General features: G+C 40.2%; 1 protein-coding gene and 1 pseudogene across 10 annotated transcripts in view; one reads left to right on the top strand and one right to left on the bottom strand.

Annotated features, from left to right (window-relative positions):
• The window catches only part of NSD1 (nuclear receptor binding SET domain protein 1), a 149,201-nt gene that overhangs the window by 58,815 nt on the left and 76,723 nt on the right, over window positions 1-13,663 (top strand). The window lies entirely within an intron of this gene.
• On the bottom strand, window positions 11,002-11,860 carry LOC119235619 (60S ribosomal protein L6-like; annotated as a pseudogene).

Below are 13,663 nucleotides of genomic sequence, written 5' to 3' on the forward strand. Positions count from 1 at the left end.
ATACCATTTTCCGCAGGGGCTGTACCAGCTTGCATTCCCACCAAGAGTGGATGAGAATTACTTTTTCAACACAACCTTACCAACATTTGTTGGTTCTTTTTTATATATGGGCCATTCTCACAGGGCTTAAATGGTATCTCATTGTGGTTTTGATTTGCCATTTTCCTTATAGTAAGTGATGTTGAAAAAATTTTCTTATTTCTGAAGGCCATCTGAATGTCTTCTTTAGTAAAGTGTCTGTTTAGGTCCTTTGCCCATTTTGGGGGAGGGGGGGATTGTGTGGTTTTTTTTGTTGTTGGATTGTGTAAGAACCTTATCAGTTTTGGAGTTTAACCCCTTGTCAGATATGCAAATACTTTTTCTAATTCTGTAGGTGGCCTTGTTTTTTGTGGTTTCTTTTGAGGTTCAAAAGCTTTTTAGTTTTAGTCCCACTTGTTTATTTTTGCTTTTGTTTCCTTTGCTGTTGGTGTTTTGTCCCCAAATACAACTTTGTGGTAGATGTTCTGTAGTGTGTCCCCTATATTTTCTTTTTTTTCCCCCAAAGATTGATTTATTTATGCATACAAGAGCTGGGGTACAGGCCAGAGATGCAGGGGGGTTAGAGGATTCACCAGAGACAGAGTGGGGAACAGAATAGGCAGACTGACTGAAATACACTGCTGAAGGGAGCAGTGGGCGAGACAGGAGAGGTCTGCTGTGCCATGTGGGTTGCTCTCTGTCAGGCCGGGATCAAAGTCGTGCTGCAGAGGCTGCGGATTGCTTCATAGTGCTGTGCTTAACCCCTTGCGCTACCAGGGAGGCCCTCCCCTATATTTTCTTTAGGTTCTTACATCCAGATCTTTAGTTCATTTTGCATTAATTTTTGTGTATGGAATTAAGTATGGATCTTGTTTCGTGCCCTTTTTTTTAGATTTTTTAAATTTATGTATGCATGCAAGGGCTGGGGTGTAGACCAAAGGTGTGTGGGGGAGTAAGAGGGTTCACCAGAGACAGATTGGGAAGCAGAACAGGTGAATCTACTGAAATACACTGCTGAGAGGAGCAGTGGGTGAGTCAGGAAAGGTCTGCTGTGCCATGTGGCTTGCTCCCTGGCAACTTCAAAGTGCTGAGACTTAACCCCTTGTGCCACCAGGGAGGCCTCTTGTTTTATTTTTTTGTATGTGTCTATCCATGTTCCCAACACCATTTACTTATTTATTTTTTTTAAAGATTTGTTTATTCATCTATACAAGAACCGAGGTACAGGCCAGATACGTCGGAGGGTGAGAGGATTCACCAGAGACAGAGCGGGGAACAGAACAGGCAGACTGATGAAATACACTGCTGAAGGGAGCAGTGGGCGCGACAGAAAAAGTCTGCCACGCCACGTGGGGCCCTCGCTGGCCAGGCGGCTGGAATCAAACTGGCGCTGCAGAAGCTGCGGATAGCTTCACAGCGCTGCTCTCAACCACCTGTGCCACCAGGGGAGGCCCAACACCATTTATTGAAGAGTCTGTTCTCCATAGGCTGTAGCTCCTTTGTCAAAGATTAAATGTCCATATTTGTGTGGGTTTATCTCTGGGTCTTCTCTTCTGTTCCATTGATGTGAGTCTGTTTCTTTCCTGTACCGTACTGTTTTGATTACTATTACTGTGTAATACAGTTAAAGTTGGGACATATGAGACCCCCATTTTCCTTTTTCATTCTCTCAGGATTACTTCATGTATTTGGGGCCTTCTGTGGTTCCATATAATCTTTTTATGGTGAAAAAATTGTATTTAGAATTAGCCAGCTGGACTCAGTTTGGATGATGCCGATTTTATTGGCAGCATCCAAAGCATCTTAGTCAGGAGCCAGTTGAACATAAGTCTTGTGTCCATCAGGTCTGATCAGGGTGTTGATCTTTGCCACATCGATGTCATAGAGCTTTTTTGTAGTCTGTTTTATCTGGCACTTGTTGGCCTTGACATCTACAATGAATACAGTTGTGTTGATGTCTTTTATTTTCTTCATGGCTGACTATGTCATCAGAGGGAACTTGATGATGACAGTGGTCAAGCTTGTTTCTCCTGGGAGTGCTTTTAGGATATTCGGGTTGCCTTTGGAGTCACAGTGTCTCAGACCCCTGAGAGGTGGGTGAAGTGTGGATCTTCTTTTTCTTTGATTGTGGGTGCCTGTCAGTACTGCTTTCTTGGCCTTCAAAACTTATGCTTTTGCTTCAGCTTTACTTTTGTGTCATCTTCGTGGAAAAGGGTCAATTTTATAATTGTTTTATTCCTTTGCTAAAAGTCATTGGTATTTTTATATGTACTGAGTTAAATCTGTAAGTTGCTTTGGTAATATGGCCATTTTAATATGGCCATTTTCATTCTTTTAGTCCATGACTACCTTGTATCTTTCCATTTCTTTATATCTTACTTCCTTTAACAGAGTGAGTTTTACAGTTTTCAACATATAGATCCTTCAACTCCTTTGTTAAGTTTACTCCTAGGTATTTCATTCTTACTATGATTGTGAATCGGGTTCTAGTCCTTATTTCCCTTTGTTCTGATATAGTGTTTGCATTTAGAAATACCACTGATTTTTGTGTATTAATTTTGTATTCTGCCACTTTACTGTATTTCTAGAAACTTTTTGGGAGTGTCTTTTGGATTATGTAAGTATTAACATGTCATCTGTGAATAGAGACAGTTCCACTTCTTCCCAGTTTGAATTCCTTTTTTTAAAAAAAAAGATTTATTTATTTATGCATACAAGAGCTGGGGTACAGGCCAGAGGTGTGAGGGGTGAGAGGATTCACCAGAGACAGAGTGGGGAACAGAACAGGCAGTCTGACTGAAGTACACTGCTGAGGGGAGCAGCGGGCGAGGCAGGAGAGGTCTGCTACGCCGTGTGGGTTTCTCCCTGCCTGGCCAGGGATCGAACTCGTGTTGCAGAGGCTGTGTATTGCTTCATAGTGCGGTGCTTAACCCCTTGTACCACAAGGGAGGCCCTGAATTCCTTTTATGTCTTTTTCTTGCCTAATTGGTTTGGCTAGGGCTTCAAATACCATGTTGAGTAGGTGTGGTATTTTTGTCTTGTTCCTAATGTAAGTGGGAATGCTTTCAGCATTTTAACATTGAGTATGATCTTGGTATGAGGGTTTGCCATATGAAGGCTTTTATAGTGTTTAGGTAAGTTCCATTTGTTCCCATTTTATTGAGTCTTTTGATCATAAATGGATATTGAATCTTGTTGAATGCTTTTTTGGCATCTATTGCAATGATCAAGAGATTTTTTTTTAAAGATTTATTTATTTATGCATACAAGACCTGAGATGTAGGTAAGAGAGGATTCACAAGAGACAGAGTGGGGAGCAGAACGGGTGGATCCATTGAAATATGCTGCTGAGGGGAGCAGCGGTTGAGACAGGAGAGGTCTGCTGCACCATGTGGGTTATCTCCCTGGCTGGGGACTGAACTTAATGTTGCAGTGGCTGGCGATTGCTTGGTAGTGTTGTGTTTTTAACCACTGCATCACTGGGGAGGCCTGATCAAGTGGTTTTTATCTTCCTTTTTTGTTGATGTGGTGAATGACTTCGGTTTGTATATGTTGAATCAGCCTTGCATCCCTGGTATGAAGCCTACTTGATCATGGTGGACGATTCTCTTGACATGTTGCTGTATTTGGTTTGCTAGGATTTTGTTGAAGATTTTTCTGTATCTGTGTCCATCAGACATACTCATTTATAATTTTTTGTATTGTCTTTGTTTGGTTTTGGGATCATCGTAATGTTGACTGTATAGGATGTATTGATGGTGTTTTCCTCTGCTTTGATTTATTTTGAAGAGTTTGAGTAGAATAGGTATTAGATTTTTCAAGGTTTGGTGGAATTCATTGGAGAGCTGTCTGGTTCTAGATTTTAATTTTTAGGGAGTCTTTATTACCCTTTCAATTTTAGCACTTGTGATTGGACTGTTGAAGCTGTTTCATCTTGATTCAATCTATCTGGAGAGGTTACCCGTTTCTTCTGGGTTGTCCAGTTTGAATGGAAACTTTTGTAATAGGGACTATGATCTTGTGTATTTCTGCAATGTATTTTGTAAAATTACCCCTTTCTCTCTCTCTTTCTTTTTTTTTGAGTCTAGCTTATTGATTATATTTATTTTTTGAAAGAGCCAATTCTTGGTTTCACTAATCTTTTGGACTGTCTTTGTTTTCCATTTCATTTATTTCTGCTTTAATTATTATATATCTGTCAAAGTAATTCTGCTCACCACTTTGAAATATGACTTCTATTCGTGTCTTACTCTTTTATAGCAGTGTGATTTCCCCTTCCAACTTTTCATTTTGAATGTTTCAAACTTAAAAGACAGAAGAGAGGTACAATGAACACCAATATATACTTTATTTAGATTCAACAATTATTACTTTGTGCCAATTATTAGTTGATATTTGTGTAAAAATTAATTTATCATTGTTCATATTGTGAGCATTAATTTTTATTATTTAGCAAAGTTTCTATAAACAGATTTTTATAGTACATATTTATTAATTTTTACTTTCATATACAATGAGTATTAATGTAAAATTCCTTGTTAGGAAAATAGTCTGCTGTTGTTATACCTCTCCCTCTAATAACCTTTAGCTAAATGTTGATATCTTGTATCTCAGAATTCTATCCTGGATTGTTTTTAACTTCTCACTGCAGAAGTTGTAGATTAGTGATTTTTCAGCTGTGTCAGGTCCCCTCTCCTACACTGTGGCATCCTCCTGTCTTCCTTATTAAATTGTAAATTTTAGTTAGGCACTCAGTGTGTACATTGTTTTTTAGTTGTCTGCACATTTTAGCCATATAGTGTCCTATGCTTTTTTTTTTTTTAAATGCATTTGCATGTGGGAGCAGGGGACGGGTTGGTTTTTAGTATTTTTTTCTATTCATTGCTGTCTCAAATCTGCTAGTTTTTATATTTACTGCATAGTCTGGTACGTAATTTGTTGTTTTCATCATCTTGTGGAAATCTCACCTAGAGTCTAATGTATTCCTTGAGTTTTTTATATATATATATATATATATCACACTGCTATATATATATATATATATATATATATATATATATAAATATATTCCTTAAGTCTGTAGTAGTTACCTTCTATGCCAAGTGACCAGATAGCTGTCATCTTGGCAATTCCCTTCAACTCTCTTTCATTGAATTCCATTGTTTGGTTTGAATGTATAGTATGTATGTATGTATAGTAAATTCTTCAGTAGTTTCCTGAAAAAGAAACTACAAGAGGTAATTTTTAAATATCTTGCATTATCTAAACATATTCTTTTCTTACACTTGCTTGATAATTTAGTATAAAGCACTAGACAGGAGTCTTTTTTTTTTTTTTGCCCCACTTTTAAAGGTATTGCTCCATTGTCTCTAACTTTGAATTACTATTAAATATGGGTTATTTATTTTTTTTAAAGATTTATTTATGCATGTAAGAACTGGGATACAGGCCAGAGGTGTGGGGGTTGAGAGGATTCACCAGAGACATAGTGGGGAACAGAACAGGTAGACTGAGGGAAATACATTGCTGAGGGGAGCAGCGGACAAGGCAGGAGATGTCTGCTGCGCCATGTGGGTAGCTCCCTGGCCGTAGATTGAACTCGTGCTACGGTAGCTGCTGATAGTCATAGGTTGCGTCTTAACCCCTTGCGCCACCAGTGAGGCCCAAATATGGGTTATTTTGATCTCTGGTCCTTTGTATGTGACTTTTGTCCCTCTCTGTCTGACATATTGTAGACACTTTGTTTCTATAATTCACAAGATCATCTCTTGACTGAGAGTCTGTTTTCATCCATTGTACTAAGGACTTTTGGGCCCTTTTGATCTACAAATTTTAGTTTCTTTTATTCTAGACATTTTGTTGAATTATTCCATTGACTATTTCCTTTATTTTGTTTCTACTTTCCATACCACTTACTCAAATGTTGTGTTTTCTTCATTAGGTATAGTTTTCAACACTGCATACTTTTATATATACAGTTTTTCATCTCAGCAACAGAATAAATATTACATCATGCCTACCACCAAATGTCCAGTCACCATACACTACTAACAAGTTAGCCTCCTCTACTTATTCCACCCTCAGGATCCTTTCCCTCTGTTAACTGCTATTCTGTTGTCAGAGCCTAAGGGCTGTTGTCATTTTGTTTATTCTTTTGAATTTGTAGTTAAGTCCTTTTCCCCTTTATATTCTACAAATGAGTGAAATTATGCAGTATTTATCTTTCTCCTTCTGACTGTTATCATTTGACATAATATTGCAAATGGTAACACTTCTTTTACTTTTAATGACTGGGTAGTGTTTCATTGTGTATATATATCACATATTTGTCCATTTATCTGACTTTGGTTCTTGGATTGTTTCCATATATTGACGATTGTAAATAGTGTTGTATTGAACGTATGGGTGCATATATCAACTTTGTATTTAAAATGCTTTTTGAGTTTTACATTATGCCATTATGTTTTTGGTTTTCAAGAATTCCTTTTTGTTTCCTGCATCTCATTTAATGAGTATAATACCCATTTTATTTCTAAAGATACTAGTAGTAGTTGGGCCTCCCCGGTGGCGCAGCGGTTGAGCGCTGGGTTGCGAAGCTGCCCGCGGCTGCAGTGCCGGTTCGATCCCCGGCTGCTCCCCGGCCACCGGAGGAGGGTCCCACATGGCGCGCAGACCTCTCCTGCTGCCCGCTGCTCCCCTCAGCAGTGTACTTCGGTCCTTCTGCCTGCTCTGCTCCCTGCTCTGGCTCTGGTGAATTCTCTCACCCTCCTGCGTTTCTGACTGTACCCAGTGCTTGTATAAATAAATAAATAAATAAATCTTTAGGGGGGAAAAAAAAAAAAAGGGCCTCCCCGGTGGCGCAGCGGTTGAGCGCTGGGTTGCGAAGCTGCCCGCGGCCTCTGCAGCACCGGTTCGATCCCTGGGTGAGGGTTCCACATGGCATGCAGACCTCTCCTGCTGCCCACTCTCCCCTGAGCAATGTACTTCATCACTCTGCCTGTTCTGCTCTCCGCTCTGGCTCTGGTGAATTCTCTCACCCTCCCGCACCTCTGACTGTACCCAGTGCTTGTATAAATAAATAAATCTAAAAAAAAGAAAAAAAAAAAAAAAAGGAAAATACCGGAAAAAAAAAAAAAAAGGTACTAGCGGTAGTGTTTGTTAAAATTTCTTCTTTCATATATAGTCTGTTTCAGGTTCCTTTATTTATTTATTTGTTTATTTATTTATTTATTTATTTAGGTTGTTTATACTTTGTTCTCTAGTTTTTATGTTTAAGGCTTTCCTCAGATCTGTGTTCAAGAGTGAGGGCTGGGCCTCCCTGGTGGCACAAGGGGTTAAGACACAACCTATGAAGCTATCCGCAGCCTCTGCAGCATGAATTCGATCTCTGGCCAGGGAGCAACCCACATGGTGCGCAGCAGACCTCTCCTGACTACCCCGCTGCTCCCCTCAGCTGTGTTTTTCCGTCGATCTGCCTGTTCCATTCCCCACTCTGTCTCTGGTGAATCCTCTCACCCACCACATCTCTGGCCTGTACCCCAGTTCTTGTATGCATAAATAAATACATCTTTAAAAAAAAAAGAGTGAGGACCAAAGAGCATATGGGCACTTAATGAATGTGGAGCTTTATCAACCTTTAATTTCCTTGTAGGGTTACCTCCTGCTGCCTTTTCTCAGTACTGTTTCCATTTTTCCCTTAGCTTGTGAGACTCATGGGAAGTCTTTTAGTCTTCTACCTAGAGAATAAATCTGACTTCCTATCTCCCTGAAACGCTGTGGGCATTACTGCCCTATCTTTTTAGTATTCCATTCACTCAGTCTCTATTTTTGGTAGCGTTATACTTCTGTACTTTGCCTGGTGTTGCTGAGTCTATAGAGACTTTCTCTTTTACTCCATTTTTTTAAAATAGAGATTTATTTATTTATGCAAACAAGAGCTGGGGTACAGGCCAGAGGTGTTGGGGGGCGGGGAGAAGATTCACCAGAGACAGAGCAGAGAACAGAACAGGCAGATCGATGGAAGTACACTGCTAAGGGGAGCAGTGGGTGAGCCAGGAGAGGTCTGGTGCGCCATGTGGGCTGCTCCCTGGCCAGGGATAGAACTTGTGCTGCAGAGGCTGTGGATAGCTTCATAGGTTGCATCTTAACCCCTTGTGCCACCAGGGAGGCCCCGGAAATGGGTCTTTCCAGGCGATTTAGGTGGCTCAGAGGCTTCCTGTCTCTTGACCGAAATTTTCTTTTATACCTGCTACGAGATCGTTCTCTCCTCCTATCTCTGTCTCTGTTTCTAGACCGTCTGTCATCTCCACGTTTACTTCTTTTGTCTTAGGGTGAGCAACTTCTAGATCGACTTCCAGAATGCTTTCGTGATGCTGATCGCTTCCGGTAGTGTTGAGACTCCCGGCCCATGCTGTGGCCGCGGGAAGGAGAGCACTTAGTTATGACACGCAGGAAAACTGGACAAAGGAGGCCATTGTGCCGCCTTTGGTCTCTGGGCGAGGAGTGGAGAAATAAGAGGTGGCGGCCGCGCCAGTGGCGGCGGCCATCCGAGAGTGGCCAGCGAAAACAGTCTTTCACTCCATCTTGTAGGAAATCTTCTAGTCTTATACTGGGTGAGGGGAGAGAATGATCTGGTGGTTTGCGATGGAGGAGGAAATTTAGATATCCCAGGTTATTTGAGAGCTTTCAACCAGTCCTCAGTATTTATCCTCCAGACACCTGAGGTGTGAGGTATTGCCAATTCCTGGGTGCTTTGTGGATGCAGTGGTATAGGTAAAGTTCTTGTTTCTTGGATTTGGTCATTGGTGACTGAGGATTTGTCATCTTGGATCTGTTAAGTTAGTCACTGTAATACTTACCTTTGTGCTACATAGCTGTGTAATTATACTCAGCTGTCCTGTCTTGTTTTTCCTGTCCTTATTGGGCTTATATCTTAAAAAAATATCTTTACTATAGCTTTAGTGGAGATTAAGAGTTGAAATGAAATTATAAGTGTTCAGTACTTCATCTTGACCTGGAAATACTCTTCATTTTGTTTTTTTATTAAAGATTTATTTATTTATGCTCCCTGGCCGGCCGGGGATCGAACTTGTGCTGCAGAGGCTGCAGATTGCTTCATAGGTTGCCTCTTACCCCTTGCACCACCAGGGAGGCCCCCTCTTAACTTCATTTTGAATAAACTTTAAGCCAATCTTATTTTTAGACTATTCTGTATTTCTATTTCTAGGGTACCGTTCACAAAGCAATCTGGTAGAAATCAGATTACTTCTTAACGTTTTCTCAAGACTGGCTTATTCAACTCTGTGGCTTAATTCTTTTCTTTTCTTTTTTTTTTTAAAGATTTATATATTTATGCATACAAGAACTGGGGAATAAGCCGGAAGTGCAGGGGGCTGTGAGAGAATTCACCAGAGACAGACTGCTAAGTGGAGCAGTGGGCGAGACAGGAGAGATCTGCTGCACCATGTGGGTAGCTCCCTGGCCGGCCAGGGATCGAACTCATGCTGCGGAGGCTATGGATAGCTTCACATTGCTGTGCTTCATCCCTTGTGCCACCAGGGAGGCCCTCTATGGCTTAATTCTTACCACCATCTGATGTTCAACTCTGTCACATTTTTATTGTTTGTTTCCTCCTGAACTTTTTTTTTTTTAAGATTTATTTATTTATTTATTTATACAAGCACTGGGTACAGTCAGAAGCGCGGGAGGGTGAGAGAATTCACCAGAGCCAGAGTGGGGAGCAGAAAAGGCAGAAGGACAGAAGTACACTGCTGAGGGGAGCAGCGGGCGGCAGGGGAGGTCTGCATGCCATGTGGGACCCTCGCCGGTGGCCAGGGACCGAACCGGCACTGCAGAGGCTGCGGGCAGCTTCGTAGCCCAGCACTCAACCGTTGCGCCACCAGGGGAGGCCCTCCTCCTGAACTTTGTTCTTTGTATTTAATCCTTTTAAAAACCATTTTTAATTTTCCTGTTTCAGTTTTATGACTTTATTTGATAATCAGTGGTTAGTACTCATCCACATTGTAAATTTTGAAAGCTGTGACAGGTATATAGGTAACCATTGTATACAGCTTGTTTGTTGAATATTCATCCTCAATATGGTTTCTGCATAGTCACACATGGATATGTTATGGGACATTCCTTTTTCCTTTGGCCCAGACAGCTTTGTTGAGTCTGGTGTCAGTGCGCACATCTGCAGTGCCCATTTCTTTTATTACAAATTTCCAAATCTCTCTTAGTGCTTATGGGGGCATGCTTCTTTAAGTCAACTCTGTAGATGCTTTTGTGAATGTTGATAGTGTGTTGTCTGGTAACTGCCTGGTTGATGGCAGAATGAATGACCCTTCTTCTTGTCACCTTTTATGGGAGCTGTCTAAATCCAGGCAACAAGGAAACTGATTCAGAAGTGAGTGGCACAAGTACAAGCCAAGTATTCCCTGAAAAGAGTGTTGTCCTACTAGAGCAAAGAATTAGTATGGCTCTTTAGAGTACTAAAGAGAACTAATATTTGAAAAAAGCTATTGTCCTAAAACCCCTGTCCATGACCGTATCTTCCTGTGGCAGCTTTAAACTTTTCTTCATAATTATTGCAGGAATACCATCTTAACACTTCCAGATGTGCCACTCATTTTTTAATACACTGATGTCCCCATTATCTCTTTTATTAAAAACTAACCTTGCTCTAAACAGACTGTGGATATTAGTTATTAATAGATATTAGATATTAGATATAATATTAGATATCAATACTGTGGATATTAGTTTTAGGTTTTAGTTTTAAGGTATCTGGTGTAGGAAAACACTCTTACTTGTAGTAACTATCTTGTTCTTGATATTTATGTTTTCTTAGTACAGTAATCAATATTTTCAACTAGTCTCCTTTGCCGAATTAGGGTCCATCTTGCTATAAAATGTCAGTAATTTGCCATTATTCTTATTAACTCCCCCCCCCACCATTATTTAATTAGATTCTTTGTAAGAAATTTAGAACACCAATTTGTGAGTGTAGATTCCATTTGTGAGAGCAGACACACAATGGAGGTAACCCCAAAGCTGAAGGACAGCTTTGATTATGCAGAAATTGTGAGCTCACAGCTTTCTGATCAAACTTGTGCTGTTATGTATCTTATATTTCTTCTCTGTGTGGAAGATCTCATCAGCTTCCTGATGTCAGGCCTAACTCAGCTTCTTCTGAAAGTAAGCATCAGTGGGATGTATTGGTATTTTCACACCATTGATACCAATTTAGGTGGAGGTAGTGTTCACAGATTACTGGTGCCCTATGCAGAGGAACTTGATTGAGGGGCCAGAGTGCCAGAGTTCCAGGTACAAGTAGCAGGCCGCTGCTTAGTTGCTTCAGGAAAATCACCCTCTTCCCTCTGATGCCCAGTGAGGATGACCAAAATGGTCCCAGGAATGATGCTAGCTGAAAGTTTCCTCACATGCTGACAGGACTTTTTTGCTGTGGCTCAATAGCTTTCCAAGCACATCTTCAGTAGGTTAGTATCTATAGGCATTTTGTGAAGTTTAACCATTCAGGTACTGCCATTCTGGTCACCACCAATTGGTTTTGTGACAATCGCAAGAACCTTCTTTTTCTTTTCAATTCTGGATTTAGCTGCTGAATAAGTCCTCTTTTCCTGTGATCTTTCTGGAATACATAGCAGACCAGGAATATCTGCCAACTTCTCTGACTAACTGAGGGTTTCGGCTGCAGTGGGGCTTCTACTTCTTAGATGTTTTGGCTTTGACCTTGGTCTTAACCTTGCCACCAGCATCAGCTTTCTTGGCTTCAGGTAAGAAACTCATTAATAGCCAGCTTCTCAGCTTTTTTACCTGCCATCTTGTAAGATGGGAAAGAATTAATTCTGAGTTTTAACTGTCATCAGCGAATTAAATTCATACCCCTGCTGTTATTTCCTCAGGCTTCAAATATGTACATCCAACCTCATACTTGAAGCCTTCACCAGGATGTCAAATAGGTACTGAACTCTGCTTGTTTAAGACGGACCAGATTACTTCCCTCCTTAAACCAGTACTTCTTGCCTTAGTGATCAGCTCACTGCTATTTATTTAGTCAATGAAAATATCTAGAAATACCATCAAAGTCTTTTTGTTGAACGGCTTTTGTGAGATATAATTCATACAATATACAGTGCAGCCCTTTATAATATACAATTAAGTGGTTTTGGCATAGTCTCAAGGTTGTATAATCATTCCCATAGTCCATTTAGTAGTTTCATCATCTCCCAAAGAAAACCCCATTCCCTTTAGCTGCTACCCTCTTCCCGAGGCAACCAATAATCTACTTTCTGTTTCTATATGTTTGCTTATTCTGGACATTTCATGTAAATGGAATTTTATGTGATCCTTTGTGGTTATTTCTTTCACTTAGGTTTCAAGATTTATCCATGTATCAGTATTTCATCCTTTTTTATTTTTAAAGATTTATTTATATATGCATACATGAACTGGGTTACAGGCCAGAGGTGGGTGGGTGGGGGGGTTGAGAGGATTCACCAGAGACAGAATGGGGAACAGAACAGGCAGACCTACTGAAATACACTGCTGAGGGGAGCAGCGGGCAAGTCAGGAATGGTCTGCTGTGCCATGTGGCAGCTGCGCCAATGGTCTGTAGCTCCCTGGCTGGGGATCAAACTTGAGCTGCATTGGCTGCGGATAGCTTCATAGGTTGATTCTTAACCCCTTGCGCCACCAGGCAGGCCCAGTATTTCATTCTTTTTTATGGTAAATAGTGATAGTCTGTTGTATATATGTACCACATTTTGTTTGTCCATCCTTCAGTGGACATTCGAGTTATTTCCATCTTTTGGCTATCATGAATTATATTGCTATGACATTGTTCTCACCTTTTATTATATCTCAAGGTCTTTTGCTTTCTATTGTTAAAAATACCTTTCAATTTTTTTTTTTAAATTTTTCACTTGCTATTGCCTTAGTTTAGGTTTGAGTCATCTCATGCCTACACTATTTTGGTAATCTCTGGGTCTGAATCGCCTGTTTCCTCTTAAATGTGTTATTTAGTGGTAAAGGACAGTTACCTTTCTAAGGTGAAGAACAGCCTGTGGTTCTGTAGTTTAAATGAGACTCCTCATTGCCAACAGGAAAATGCCCACATTTTTGATATGGCATCCAAGCTCTTTGAGGTTTGGTCTCTACTTACCCTGCTTAGTCAGTTACCTTTCCTTCAGTTTTATGATTTAATGTTTTAAATCGCTAGTAGTTCCCAGCTGTTTCATTTGTTTTATCATTCATGCCTTTGAGAGTTCTGAGCTCTCAGGGTGGAATTCTCCTCTTTAATGGGTTACCTTTAAAATATTGCTCAGGTGTTTCATTTGTCCTCCAGTTATGATGTCCAATTACAATGTTTTATTTGTAAAAATTGAATCTGTGTTACTGCAGCTATATTCTTTTAGTATTATCTATTTACAGATCTCTTATCTACCAGGTTTCTATATTCTATTTAGTGCTGGCACATTCAGAAGCCTGTGTTTAGTTTTTTTATGGCAAATGATTTACTTTCCAAGTTGACTTTAAGAACCTTTAAGTAGGTACATACGTGTATCTTACCAGTGTTAATCCTCTTTTAAAAAAATTTTTTTTCTGCCTTTAAAAATTTTTTTAT

This window comes from Talpa occidentalis, unplaced genomic scaffold, assembly GCF_014898055.3.
Source record: "Talpa occidentalis isolate TD23 unplaced genomic scaffold, MPIMG_talOcc4v2.1 talOcc4.9, whole genome shotgun sequence".
Classification (NCBI taxonomy): Eukaryota; Metazoa; Chordata; class Mammalia; order Eulipotyphla; family Talpidae; genus Talpa; species Talpa occidentalis.